This window comes from Dendrobates tinctorius, unplaced genomic scaffold (genome assembly GCF_039654945.1).
Source record: "Dendrobates tinctorius isolate UK_male_01 unplaced genomic scaffold, ASM3965494v1 ptg000004l, whole genome shotgun sequence".
NCBI classification, from domain to species: domain Eukaryota; kingdom Metazoa; phylum Chordata; class Amphibia; order Anura; family Dendrobatidae; genus Dendrobates; species Dendrobates tinctorius.
The window spans coordinates 11,963,513-11,977,638 of record NW_027361672.1 but is presented as its reverse complement, the minus strand read 5'-3'; the positions used below and the strand labels follow the sequence as shown (position 1 = coordinate 11,977,638).

At 44.6% G+C, this 14,126-nt stretch overlaps 1 protein-coding gene across 6 annotated transcripts in view; it reads left to right on the top strand.

The window, feature by feature from the left end:
- LOC141082037 (cytidine monophosphate-N-acetylneuraminic acid hydroxylase-like) overlaps positions 1-14,126 on the top strand; it is a 296,760-nt gene that overhangs the window by 120,542 nt on the left and 162,092 nt on the right. The window contains exon 1 of one of the 6 annotated variants that reach the window (XM_073566147.1): positions 2,208-2,561. The exons of the other annotated variants lie outside the window; for them this stretch is intronic. The gene's annotated coding sequence lies outside the window, so the exon portion shown is untranslated. Of the gene's footprint in view, positions 1-2,207; positions 2,562-14,126 lie in introns of those variants that run through there. 6 annotated transcript variants of the gene reach the window in all.

Here is a 14,126-nt window from a genome sequence, read left to right as displayed (position 1 = left end):
TAATAGTAAGGTAGAGAATTATGCATCCCTCCTTGGGGCAGTGAGCGGCAGTGACAGGGAGTATTGAATCTGGAAGGCCACTCTGACCCTTAAAATGGGCTTTGGACAGGGTCATGCGGCTTAATAGGCTTATTACCCATTTGTCCCTTCGCTGCAGGGCCTGGACATTCTTATTGTGAGACAGTAGTCAAATTGATATGTTACTCTTGGGGTGGAGACATTATACCAGAAAGTCAGTATGCCCTTCTCATGAGTGACTACCCCTTGGTGACTGACTACAGGGTGAATTAAGTAAAGGATAAGTATCAGGCGGATGAAGAGTGGCGGTCACCACTGGCCTCTGGATCTGGGACCTTCTTGCAGTGTGAAGCGTGGATCCATGTGGGCTTGCCCTCGAGCTTGACAGCTGTGGTAGTAGTCAGCAGGACTTGGAACAGGCTGTCATCTCTAGGTTCAAGGGTACGTCTGTTGGCCCTGTTGGCGATGAGGACTCAGTCACCGGGCAGGATCTGGTGGGCTCCTAGGTCCTCAGGATCTGGGATGGATGAAAAGACTCGAAAATGCATTTTAGTCACATGTTTTTAAACTTAGTCTACATATAGGCAATTATAAAGAACAAAATATAATCCTAAACTGTGAATATTTACAAGTAAGATCTTATAGGGCTGAGTTTTGTTGGACCTGCTATTATGTGTGTGTATTTGAGCGTGTGTGTGACCCAAGGGAAAGACTAAACTCTTATGCTATGACTCCCCTGTTTCCTGTATAGCATCAAGTATGTAGAGTTTTGTTCGAGGCCTTAAATTTTCCTTGTTCATCCTTAGGCGTATTTCATCCTGTATAACTTCATCTTAGGTCCATTTCTTTTCTTCCTTGGATACTTGTTTCTGGAGTGTCAGAACATCTTTTTCCAGGGTTATCCCTTTTCCTCTGTTTCCGTATCAACCGGTATTACTGCTGCTTCTTTTGCTGTTACTTCAGCTAGTCTGTTGCCCACTGCTTCCCTTGAAGTGTCTCCAGTGTGTGTGCTTTTACTTTTACCACCGCAACTCTTCCTGGCATCAACAAGGACTCCATTAATTCTTGTTTGGCTTTGTGGTGTCTGACAGGCGTTCCATTGGATGTGATGAAGTCTCTTGCCCTCCAGATTGATCTTGATAGCTTCATGTTGAGTGGACCTCTCGTATGCTTCTGTCAAGGCCTGCGGTCCTGCCTTTGGGTGTAGGCAGTGGTTTTGCTGGCAGCATGTATCTTCTGTGGCTACTGCTATACCAGTGTGCAAATGGCCTTCTTGGTCTGCATACCTTGGTCTATCCAGAAAGAGCGTCAGGTCAGGATCTTCCAGGTGTTCTCTTGCCTCATGACAGCAAGACAATCGCGTTCAGCCATTTCAGAGTCGACTACCTCTTCCACTAATGTGTCAGAGATGTGGTTTTCATCCTCCATCTTCCTCCCCCCTTTGGCAGAGGTAGAAGAGTAGCTGGATTATGGACAGCACATCTGGAGATGGTGATGTTGTCCGGGAGCAGAGTAGGGCATTGCAGACAGGTGCTTTGGGCCAGGATCTTCAACTGGTGACCCATAAAAATATCAGAAGCTTTGTCCAGCACAGGTGGGTTGCAAACACGGTTCTCATGCGAGTTTGGACTTCACGAGCCACTTGGTCAAGTCTTGGAGAGTAGAAGCCAGGAGGGCATTGTCTTCCTCCGTGAAGCTGTGTTAGGACTCCATTTACATGGTCAGGCTTCATCATGACAAACAGACAAAACAGTTCGGTATAGCCTGGCAGTCCTAGTGCTGTGAAAATGTGATTGCAATTTAGCATATAAAACGCATTGATGTCTTCTTTGGTTAACCTTAAAATAGTTATAAAAAGGTTGCATGTGTAGAAGAGCAGTATTGTCTTGGCTGTCTTCAATCAGGGTCAGAGGTCATCCATATGTATTGTAAAAAAAAAGTGACTGTGGGATGTATCCTCTTCCAGGGCTCCAGGACCATGGTCATGGCTCGGGTGAACATAGAGAAGCTATACTGTGCCCCTTGAGACATCATAATCCAAATATATTGCTGGCACCATATGTAAAAACAAACAGGTACTGGCTTGCAGCATGTAGAAATAAACTGAAGAAAGCATTGGCCAGGTCAATCACCATAAACCATAGAAAAATAAATAGAATTGATAAAATAAAACATAGTGTGTGGGTTTGGCACCATAGATGTGTTCAGTACTATAACTTCACTGACAGCACACAAATCATGTATCATCCATTACTAGATCAAAATAATTGCAGATTGTGAAATGGAGGGTGAATATTGTAATTTCCTTGGTAGCAGGGCTACTGGCTTCGGCCACACCTTTACAAACTGGATTTTCAGCCTGCCAATATTGAGTCTGGGATCAGTGCCATTAGTTCAATGCCCACATGATCTACAGATGTGTCCCGTAAAAAAAGAAAAGACTACATACTTCTTCAGCAAGTAGATCAATATCCCTGATTACTCTTCTGATTGCATCGGGACCCACAAGGAATTTGAGCGGAGTATCCTCAACCTCTGTCTGGGTGAGAGATGTTGTTTCTCCATTGTATTTTTGTGTGGGGGGGGGCTGTAAGAGTATACATACTTTCATGGGTTGTGGACTCAGTATGCCAATACCTTATTATAATCTGGAGCTCGATGTTGGTGGGTGTCAAGCTTCTTCCAACTGGGAACTAATTTGCATTTCAAATCTGAGATCCAGAAACTTTTTGTTACATTGGTGGAAGAAATTATCCACAGGTTCTCCTTTTCCCTGCATGACATCCTGGAGAATGGGGGGTCTGGCAAGCTGCTTACTAGGGTATCTGTCTCCTGGTATTTCCAGGAGTCCTTGCGTGGAGTAGATTGTGTACAAAAGAATGAGCTTTAAGGCTTAAAAGATGATGATGATAATTATGTCCCCCCCACCATATAACGATAAATACTGTAGATTATCAGTCTGAGCTCTTTATTTCCTGTCTTCTCCTGTTCTGTTTAATTATATACCTCCATATCATATTCATCTTTTTCTTCATTATTCTTTTCATAAACTACATTAATTAATAAAACTATAATGGATGCTGGACAGGATGTAGCATAAGACGTGCCATGACTCTATAAAAATAGTTGGAAAGAAGGTACAGCTCTTTGGGTAGGTCATCTGACAGTCAGAACAAGTCTCACGATATTCTGCATTCTGCGTTTGACAGCTGGCACACGTCCAGTCATCGGGAATGTATATAGAAGTATAAATGAATGTAATGAAGATATTGCAACTGACACATCTTCCTGTGTAAATATTTGTTTTGCATAAAATTCAGCAATCTTGTTATATTCCTCTCCTCATGCCTTTTTTTTCCTAACTTCCTCTGCCATCTTATAAAATGCTTCAGGGTCCTGTTACACCTCATAGTACCTGAGGCTGGGACGCTGCTCTCTACTCATTAACACATTCTTCCATCACTTCTTATTTAATGCTCCTCCCCTCGTGATCGGAGGGTTTCTTAACGTACATTTTCTTTCTCACTCCACTATGGGTCATATCTGTCTTATAGATATCGACTGACTGCTCCCACCCATTCTATCATCTGAATTCTGAGTATATCTGAAAAACATATGTATGTGTGCGTCTTGAAACAAATTCTCACGGGGTTATGAACAGTGGGATATGTGACTGTAAAAGCTGTATGTACTCCTTATGTCTGAGTAAAGGGGTCTTCAATCAACATAGTGATGTCTAGCTATCTTGAACACAGTAATATAGGGAATTAACCAACAACTAACACCAGAGTATTTCACAAATTTTGTGTATCCAGAAACTGCATAGTCTAAAAATACCTAATAAATTGTTAAAATTTCTGTTTCCTCAAAACTTTTGCTTTAAAACATATCAAAGAAAGCATCTCACAGAGAAATGTAGTGACCTTAGTAAAACAATAACTAAAAAGTAACAATGGATTTCGAATCTCACAGAGATATCTGTACAAATCAAGCAATTACCATTCAAGTAATTCTCTTTCTACCTGAACAAATTTTAACAACTAACCTTATAATTATAGTATGCAGAACAAAACCAGTTTATCCAGTTCTCTAATTTCACAACATATATATGTATACACACATAGAATGCATTTAAAAATTTTAACCACATGCTAGTACGCCTCCTGCCGGCAAATCATACACACTACAAAAGACAAAAGACAATAAATATAAAACTGGTACTGACATCAAATGCTGCGAATCCTTGACACCAAAACAATTCACAATTTACCTATCCATATGCCAGCCTGATTTGTAGAGGTGAAAAATCTACACCTGGGCAAACCATACTTTTCAGGGAGAGAGCAATCACTGTCACATCAACACGGTAATTGTAATTAGTATAATTACCCTTTCACCCGTATAACTTATGAACCTATGCTGCAGATAAAACACCATCACCTTAGCCAGGTGATGTCCGGTGGGAACCCCGCAAGAAGTCACCAACCACTTAGAGGTTGGAAAATCACTCAGAGTAATCAAGCCCCTACTCCCACTTGCCCACTGGGAGAGACACAGTTCAGACTTCTGCGATCATCGGTCAAGCCGAGAGCAGGACCGGAACCAGAGTGACAGTGAATTTGCTCAGTACGTCTCCCTATCTATATTTTTCTTTTCAGGCTGGCTGAGGTAACAATCACGTATGCAAACAACCAAAACAGCAAAGCAGAGAGGCAAAGCAGATAAGGCAGACAATTAAGGAAATCGTGACCAGGGTGGGTTTTTGGTGCTAGGACTTGTAGTAAATAGTGGTAATCACCTCTAGATAGGTGGTTGATATTTCAGCAGAGGGGGAAAAATAGTAATCACCTCTTTCCTTAAAAATATATATATGCCGTGTCATTCACGTCACCGGGCCCAGTTTATACTGTGGGCGTATGGCCGGACGTGAGCACCTATATGTGTATATGTATATACCTATAACTTTTTCGACCGTCTAAGGTCGGAACCAGGGTGATAACCCAGTGTGAACACCCCCCTTGCTCTGTATGTTTCTAGTAGCCCTAGTGCTGTATGAAATAGTTTTTAACAGATACTAGACAGATTCTAGACACACCCTCCGAATTGGTTAGACCAGACAATACACACAGACAATTAAGGAATTATATATCTGACCTGGTTCGTAGGCTCAGGACTTTCAAACGTGGTCAGTTTAAGGGTTCAGAGAAGACAGCCAACTATCTCCTCCCAGCCGGACGTGAATACAGAAGGGTAGGTAAGATGATATATTTTCTCACCAGGTCTCGAGCTGCAGCCTCGTCCTGCTGGAAAGACGTCCGTCCAGGGGGAGATTTTGTTGCGGCTGTGATCATCTGGTATCGCCCTGAGCCCCACTGTTTGAGCGCCAACTGTTGATTTCTATGGATTCTGCCACACTAGGGTGTGGCCCGTCTTAATTGTCTGTGGCCGAATTGGATCTCTGGCAGAGATTTTACGTGCACGGAGAAAAGAATACACAAGACAAGGTGTATCATGTCAATATGATTCTTCTCTATCTTTAATCCAAGGTGTACAGTTTTTATAACAGAAATCATTGTGTTACATCATGGGTGCATTTCCAAATTACTGTTTACCCCAAATAGTAAATTAGTATTGATCTCGTGGGATCTCATATGTTCCCATATCGCTACATAATCATTATGTACATAATTATTGTTTTCTAGCCCGATCCACCCTAGTCCACCCAGTCCACCCAGTATTGCATGAAGCCTAGTTGGGTTATACAATACAGAAACAATTCTCAGAAAATCAGAAGTATCTTAAAGCAACATGATCCCAATACTCAGCAAAGCGTCTATATAGTGGTACAGTTTTGATTCTTGTATATATTCATATGCCATATATTCTCCCCTTAACAATTGCAGCCATTTGGTAAATTCAAAAAAGTTCATTTTTTTCTCTTTATTGCACACTCTTTACCCCATCTTGACTGGAAAAAAAAACAGAAATGTAGAAATTTTTTCAAATTTATTAAAAAAGAAAAACTGAAATATCACATGATTATAAGTATTCAGACCCTTTGCTCAGACACTCATATTTAAAGGGAAACTGTCACCCCCCCAGGGCGTTTTTAAGTAAAAGAGCCACCTTCAGCAGCACTAAGGCTGCATTCTGTAAAGGTGGCTCTTCTGTTTCTGATCCCCAGTAACGCCGAAATATTAACTTTTATAAATAGGTCCCCATACCTGTAGTACGTCCCATAGGTATGGTGCATCCCCCTGTAGCAGCCGCCTCCCTGCTGTCAATCATGCTCGCCCTGCGCTGCCTCCTCCTGCCTTGCTGTCACCGTTACATGTAACAGTGCAGGCGCCCGCCGGCAACAGTTCTCGGGCATGCGCAGTGCGCACTGCCCAGGAACTGACAGGCTATCGCGCCTGTGTGTTTCGCGGGCGCCAGGTCCCGCCCCGCAATGTGTTATGATGTATTCACACTGCGGGGCTGGGAATCTGGAGCCTGCAAAACGCGCAGGTGCGATAGCCTGATGTCAGTTCCCGGGCAGCGCGCATTGCACATGCCCGAGAACTGTTGCCGGCGGGTGCCTGCACTGTGCCATGTGACAGCGACAGCAAGGCAGGAGGAGGCGGTGCAGTGCAGGCATGATTGATGGTGGGGATGTGGCTGCTACAGGGGGACGCACCATACCTATGGGACGTATTACAGGTATGGGGACCTATTTATAAAAGTTAATATTTCGGCGTTCCTGGGGATCAGAAACAGAAGCGCCTCTTCACAGAATGCAGCCTTAGTGCTGCTGAAGGTGGCTCTTTTACTTAAAAACGCCCTGGGGAGTGACAGGTTCCCTTTAAGTCACATGCTGTCCATTTCCTTGTAATCCTCCTTGAGATGGTTCTACTCCTTCATTGGAGTCCAGTTGTGTTTAGTTAAACTGATAGGATTTGATTTGTAAAGGAACACCTCTCTATATAAGACTTCATAGCTTACAGTGCATGTCAGACCAAATGAGAATCATGAAGTCAAAGGAACTGGCCAAGGAGCTCAGAGACAGAAATGTAGCAAGGCACAGATTTGGCAAAGGTTACAAAAGAATTTCTGCAGTACTCAAGGTTCCTAAGAGCAAAGTGGCCTCCATAATCCTTAAATGGAAGATGTTTGGGACCACCAGATGTCTTCCTAGACCTAGCCATCCAGCCAAACTAAGCAATCGTGGGAGAAGAGCCTTGGTGAAAGAGGTAAATAAGAACCCCAAGATCACTGTGGCTGAGCTCCACAGATGCAGTAGGGAGATGGGAGAAAGTTCCACAAAGTAAACTATCACTGCAGCCCTCCACCAGTCAGGCCTTCATGGCAGAGTGGCCCAACGGAAGCCTCTCCTCACTGCTAGACATATGAAAGCCTGCATAGAGTTTGCTAAAAAAGACATGAAGGACTCCCAGACTATGAGAAATAAGATTCTCTGGTCTGATGAGACGAAGATAGAACTTTTTGGTGATAATTCTAAGCTGTATGTGTGGAGAAAACCAGGCACTGCTTATCACCTGCCTCTTTCAGAGTGCTCTGGACCTCAGACTTGGCCGAAGGTTCACCTTCCAACAGGACAATGACCATAAGCCCACAGCTAAAATAACAGAGGAGCTTCTTCAGAACAACTCTATGACCATTATTGTCTGGCCCAGCCAGAGCCCTGACCTAAACCCAATTGAGCATCTCTGTAGAGACCTGAAAATGGCTGTCCACCAACATTCACCATCAACCTAATGGGACTGGAAAGGAACTGCAAGGAAGAATGGCAGAGGATCCCCAAATCCAGGTGTGAAAAACTTGTTGCATTATTCCCAAGAAGCCTCGTGGCTATACTAGCTCAAAAGGGAGCTTCTACTCAATACTGAGCAAAGGGTCTGAATACTTATGACCATGTGATATTTCAGTTTTTATTTTTTAGTAAACTTGCAAGAAATTATACATTTCTGGGTTTTTTGTAGTCAAGATGGGGTGCAGAGTGTACATTAATGAGAAAAATATGATTTTTTTTTTAATTTACCAAATGGCTGCAATGAAACAAAGTGAAAAATGTAAAGGGGTCTGAATACTTTCCGTACCCACTGTAGTTTACACATGCATTTTGGACATTAGTAATGTAACATCAACAATTGCTTTATTTACCTATAAACGGTGAAAGAATTTTTCTGTATTAATGTTGAAGGTTGATGGGAGGAGATAAGAGCATCTGGATTAAACTGTATGGTAAAGTCCACTGGGAAAACCACTTTTTCCACATCATACAATCAAGTCACATGTTATATGATAGTCTTTTGAACTGAAATTCACCATTGTCTATATAGCTTTTACAGCAATAAAAATTATTGTATAACCCCTTCCTGACATCAGACGTACTATCCCGTCCATGGGACCCGGGCCCCTATGCCCATGGACGGGATAGTACGTCTAGCGCGATCAGCTGCGCCCACGTGGTGAGCGCCGCTGATTGCGGCCGGGTGTCAGCTGATTATCACAGCTGACACCCGGCACTATGTGTCAGGGGAGGTCACGGACCGCCCCGACACGTTAACCCCTTGCACACCGCGATCAAACATGATCGCGGTGTACCGGGAGTTAAAGGGAAGCATCGGCAGGGAGGGGGCTCCCTCCGTGCTTCCCTGAGCCCCCCACGGCAGCGCAATGTGCAGCGCTGCTGCGGGGGACTCCTTTCCTCCAGGCCCCCGGATCCAAGATGGCGACGGGGGCCTTCGGGGGCCTGGAGGAAGCTGGCTTCCTCAGTGCCTTCAAAGCGCAGGCATGAGGAAGCCTTGTGCACTGCCTGTGACAGATTGCTGATCTGTCACAGTGATCTGTGATGTGACAGATCAGCGATCTGTCACAGGACAGTGATGTCCCACCTGGGACTATGTAATAAAGTAAAAAAAAAATTTAAAAAAAGTGTAAAAATAATTTTAAAAAAATCGCCAAATAAATTAGTAAAAAAAAAAAAAATATTCCCCAATAAATTCATTTTTTGAAAAGAAAAAAAAACCAAAACAATAAAAGTACACATATTAGGTATCGCCGCGTCCGTAACGACCCGCCCTATAAAACTGTCCCATTAGTTAACCCCTTTAGCGAACCCCTTAAAAAATAAAAATAAAAAACGAAGCAAAAAATATTGATTTATTATCATACCGCCAAATAAAAAGTGTAATAACACGCGATCAAAAAGACGCATATAAATATCCATGGTACCGCTGAAAACGTCATCTTGTCCCGCAAAAAACGAGCCACCACACAGCATCATCAGCGAAAAAATAAAAAAGTTATAGCTCGCAGAATAAAGCGATGCAAAAATAATTATTTTTTATATAAAATAGTTTTCATTGCATAAAACCGACAAAACATAAAAAAAACCTAAATGAGGTATCGCTGTAACTGTACTGACCCGAAGAATAAAACCGCTTTATCAATTTTACCGCACACGGAACGGTGTAAACGCACTCCCCCAAAAGAAATTCATGAAACGCTGGTTTTTGTTCATTCTGCGTCACAAAAATCAGAATAAAAAGCAATCAAAAAATGTCACGTGCCCGAAAATGGTACCAATAAAAACGTCAACTCGTCCCGCAAAAAATAAGACCTCACATGACTCGGTGGGTCAAAATACGGAAAAATTATAGCTCTCAATATGTGGTGATGCAAAAACTATTTTTAAAATAAAAAGCGTCTTTTAGCGTGCGACAGCTGACAAAAATAAAAACCGCCATAAATAGTAAATCAAACCCCCCGTTATCACCCCCTTAGTTAGGGAAAAATAATAAAATTAAAAAAATGTATTTATTTCCATTTTTCCATTAGGGCTAGGGTTAGGGTTAGGGCTAGGGTTAGGGTTAGGGCTAGGGTTAGGGTTAGGGCTAGGGTTAGGGCTAGGGTTAGGGTTAGGGTTAGGATTAGGGCTAGGGTTAGGGTTAGGGCTAGGGTTAGGGCTTGGGTTAGGGCTGAGATTAGGGTTAGGGGTGTGTTGGGGTTCGGGTTGGAGTTAGAATTGGGGGTTTCCACTGTTTGGGCACATCAGGGGCTCTCCAAATGCAACATTGCGTCTGATCTCAATTCCAGCCAATTCTGAGTTGAAAAAGTCATATGGTGCTCCTTCCCTTCCAAGCTCTGCCATGCGCCCAAACAGTGTTTTACCCCCACATGTAGGGTATCAGCCTACTCAGGACAAATTGCAAAACAATTTTTGGGGTCCAATTTCTCCTGTTACCCTTAGGAAAATAAAAAATTGGGGACAAAAATATCATTTTTGTGGAAAAAAATGATTTTTTTATTTTCACGTCCGAGCGTTATAAATAGAGTTGAGCGATACCAGCCGATACTTGAAAATATCGGATCGGAATGGATCGGCCGATCTTAAAAAAAAGTATCGGTATCGCCGATTCCGATACCGGGAACCAATGCAAGTCAATGGGGCCAAAATATCGGAATTAAAAAAAACCCTTTCTTTCCTTGTAGGTTAATTCTACATGAAGAAAAACAACTAAGAATAATGTAGAATGTATTGTGGGAGGTGGAGGAGACATTAAAGCCATAGAGGTTTAGCCCAATCAAATGGAATAGCAGGAATTAAACTTTTTTTTTTAAAGATGTTAGGAGTTACAAAGATATTGACTATGTTAGCCTCATTTATATTTTGCCAGACATGTATGTCTTCTTCTTCTACTTCCTTTTTTTACATTCTTCTTCTTCTTCTTCTACTTCCTTTTTTTACATTCTTCTTCTTCTTCTTCTACTTCCTTTTTTTACATTCTTCTTCTTATTCCTTTTTTTACATTCTTCTTCTTCTTCTACTTCCTTTTTTTACATTCTTCTTCTTCTTCTTCTTCTTCCTTTTCTTACATTCTTCATATTCTTCTTATTCAACAATTATTATTCTACATATTCAGCTTCTTCATCTTCTTCCTATTCTTCTTCATCATATTCTTGTTTGTGTCAGGCATTCCTGTAGTTATCTAGAAAAGTTAGAAGTTTACACCTTCCGTTCTGCCTGTCACAAAAGATTTACAACAGGATTTGTCCGCGTTCAGTTTGGCCTGCAGAAGCAGGCCTTTTCCAGGGGCACCACGAGGAGGAACGGACTCACCCCCATACACTGCTTAGTCTTCTTCTGCTTATAAATAAGATAATATCATTTGCTCAGAGTATTAGTCTTATGCTTAATGTTCTTCTGCTTTGTTTTTTTTATGCTTCTTTGTCTTCTCTCTCTTGTTGTTCTGCATCTTGGTGGTTGTCTTCCTGTTCTTTGTCCTCTTGAACCAGCTGACGGTACTGGCACCCGGAGGGGCAGCAGAAGGAACAAGAGCCAATGGCACTACCGAGGACCAGCTGACGGTGCTGGAACCCGGTTACTAAGCAGGAGGTACCTGTGCTACAAAGCACTACCAAGGACCAGCAGACGTTGCCGGAACTCGGATACCGAGATGGAGGCACCTAGGCCAAACGCTCTGACGAGAACCAGCTGACGGTGCTGGAACCCGGAGGGGTAGCATAAGCTGCAAGAGCAAATGGAAATAGCGAGGACCAGCTGACAGTGCTGGCACCCGGAGGGGCAGCAGAAGGAATAAGAGCCAATGGCACAACCGAGGACCAGCTGACGGTGCTGGAACCCGGTTACTAAGCAGGAGGTACCTGTGCTACAAAGCACTACCAAGGACCAGCAGACGTTGCCGGAACTCGGATACCGAGATGGAGGCACCTAGGCCAAAGGCTCTGACGAGAACCAGCTGACGGTGCTGGAACCCGGAGGGGTAGCATAAGCTGCAAGAGCAAATGGAAATAGCGAGGACCAGCTGACAGTGCTGGCACCCGGAGGGGCAGCAGAAGGAATAAGAGCCAATGGCACAACCGAGGACCAGCTGACGGTGCTGGAACCCGGTTACTAAGCAGGAGGTACCTGTGCTACAAAGCACTACCAAGGACCAGCAGACGTTGCTGGAACTCGGATACCGAGATGGAGGCACCTAGGCCAAAGGCTCTGATGAGAACCAGCTGACGGTGCTGGAACCCGGAGGGGTATCAGAAGTTACCCCTGAAAAGCAAAGTTGGCATGCCGCAAGCTGGCCGCAGTTACCGAATCACACAGTCCTACAGGGGGTGCTTGTCCTACTGGCACTATGGAACAAACCTTTCTTACCAGAACCCGCAGTCCACATAGAAAGCACCTAAACTGCTGGCACCCTAGCCTCGGCTAACCCAACCGCAACACGACATGGCAACTTGGGGTGGCAAACTGACATTGACACTTCCCGGAAACAGCAGGCAGGGCTGGAACCAAGCTGGGCAGGAGGGAGTACCCGTGCCAAAGTCAGTTATGAGCAGCAACTGGCGATGTTGGAGCCCAGGACAAGCACTTAGCAGGCTGAGGCCTGATGTGCTGTCAATTGGGAGGCAGCAGGACAGATTGCCATCAAAACAGCAGGGGAACAGCTGACGTTACTGAACCCCACAAACACAGGAGCTAGTGTTTTACTCTGTGAAGACGGCACTTCCGAGCAACAACTGGCTGTGTTGAAGCCCAGGGACAAGCACGGAGCAGGCTTAGGCTGCATTGAAGAAATTTTAAGATCGGTTGTAGACTACTAATTTGAACCAAGCTCCACTTAGGCCTGTGGATTCACTGATTTTCGTATTTCCCCTGTCCTCCAACCCCGCCAGTTACAGCTCCGAAGTGGCGTCTGCACAATCCACACTTGTTCCTGTGTTACAGGTGTTCAGTCCGGTCAGTTAATCCCCTGATGTGTGTCCGGCAATGTCGCCTGCTCTGTCCACATTCCGATAATGGGAATGTGGACAGAGCAGGCGACATTGCCGGACACACATCAGGGGATTAACTGATCGGACTGAACACCTGTAACACAGGAACAAGTGTGGATTGTGCAGACGCCACTTCGGAGCTGTAACTGGCAGGGTTGGAGGACAGGGGAAATACGAGAGACAGTGGAGCCACAGGCCTAATTGGAGCACGGTTAAAAATCAGTAGTGGTACGACTGTGTAGGCAGCAGGAGACTTTGCCATCCACACAGCAGGGGATCAGCTGACATTACTGAACCCCACTGAGACACGGGAGCAAGTATCTCTTTCCGTGTGGACGGCACTTCCGAACTACAACTGGCTGTGTTGAAGCCCAGGAAATAGGAGGGTGTAGGCAGAGGCCTACTGAATTTTGAATGAGGTGACAGCAGGAGAGACTGCCATCCACACAGCAGGGGATCAGCTGACGTTACTGAACCCCACTGAGACACGGGAGCAAGTGTCTCTTTCCGTGTGGACGGCACTTCCGAACTACAACTGGCTGTGTTGAAGCCCAGGAAATAGGAGGGTGTAGGCAGAGGCCTACTGTATTTTGAATGAGTTTACAGCAGGAGAGACTGCCATCCACACAGCAGGGGATCAGCTGACGTTACTGAACCCCACTGAGACACGGGAGCAAGTATCTCTTTCCGTGTGGACGGCACTTCCGAACTACAACTGGCTGTGTTGAAGCCCAGGAAATAGGAGGGTGTAGGCAGAGGCCTACTGTATTTTGAATGAGTTTACAGCAGGAGAGACTGCCATCCACACAGCAGGGGATCAGCTGACGTTACTGAACCCCACTGAGACACGGGAGCAAGTATCTCTTTCCGTGTGGACGGCACTTCCGAACTACAACTGGCTGTGTTGAAGCCCAGGAAATAGGAGGGTGTAGGCAGAGGCCTACTGAATTTTGAATGAGGTGACAGCAGGAGAGACTGCCATCCACACAGCAGGGGATCAGCTGACGTTACTGAACCCCACTGAGACACGGGAGCAAGTATCTCTTTCCGTGTGGACGGCACTTCCGAACTACAACTGGCTGTGTTGAAGCCCAGGAAATAGGAGGGTGTAGGCAGAGGCCTACTGAATTTTGAATGAGGTGACAGCAGGAGAGACTGCCATCCACACAGCAGGGGATCAGCTGACGTTACTGAACCCCACTGAGACACGGGAGCAAGTGTCTCTTTCCGTGTGGACGGCACTTCCGAACTACAACTGGCTGTGTTGAAGCCCAGGAAATAGGAGGGTGTAGGCAGAGGCCTACTGTATTTTGAAT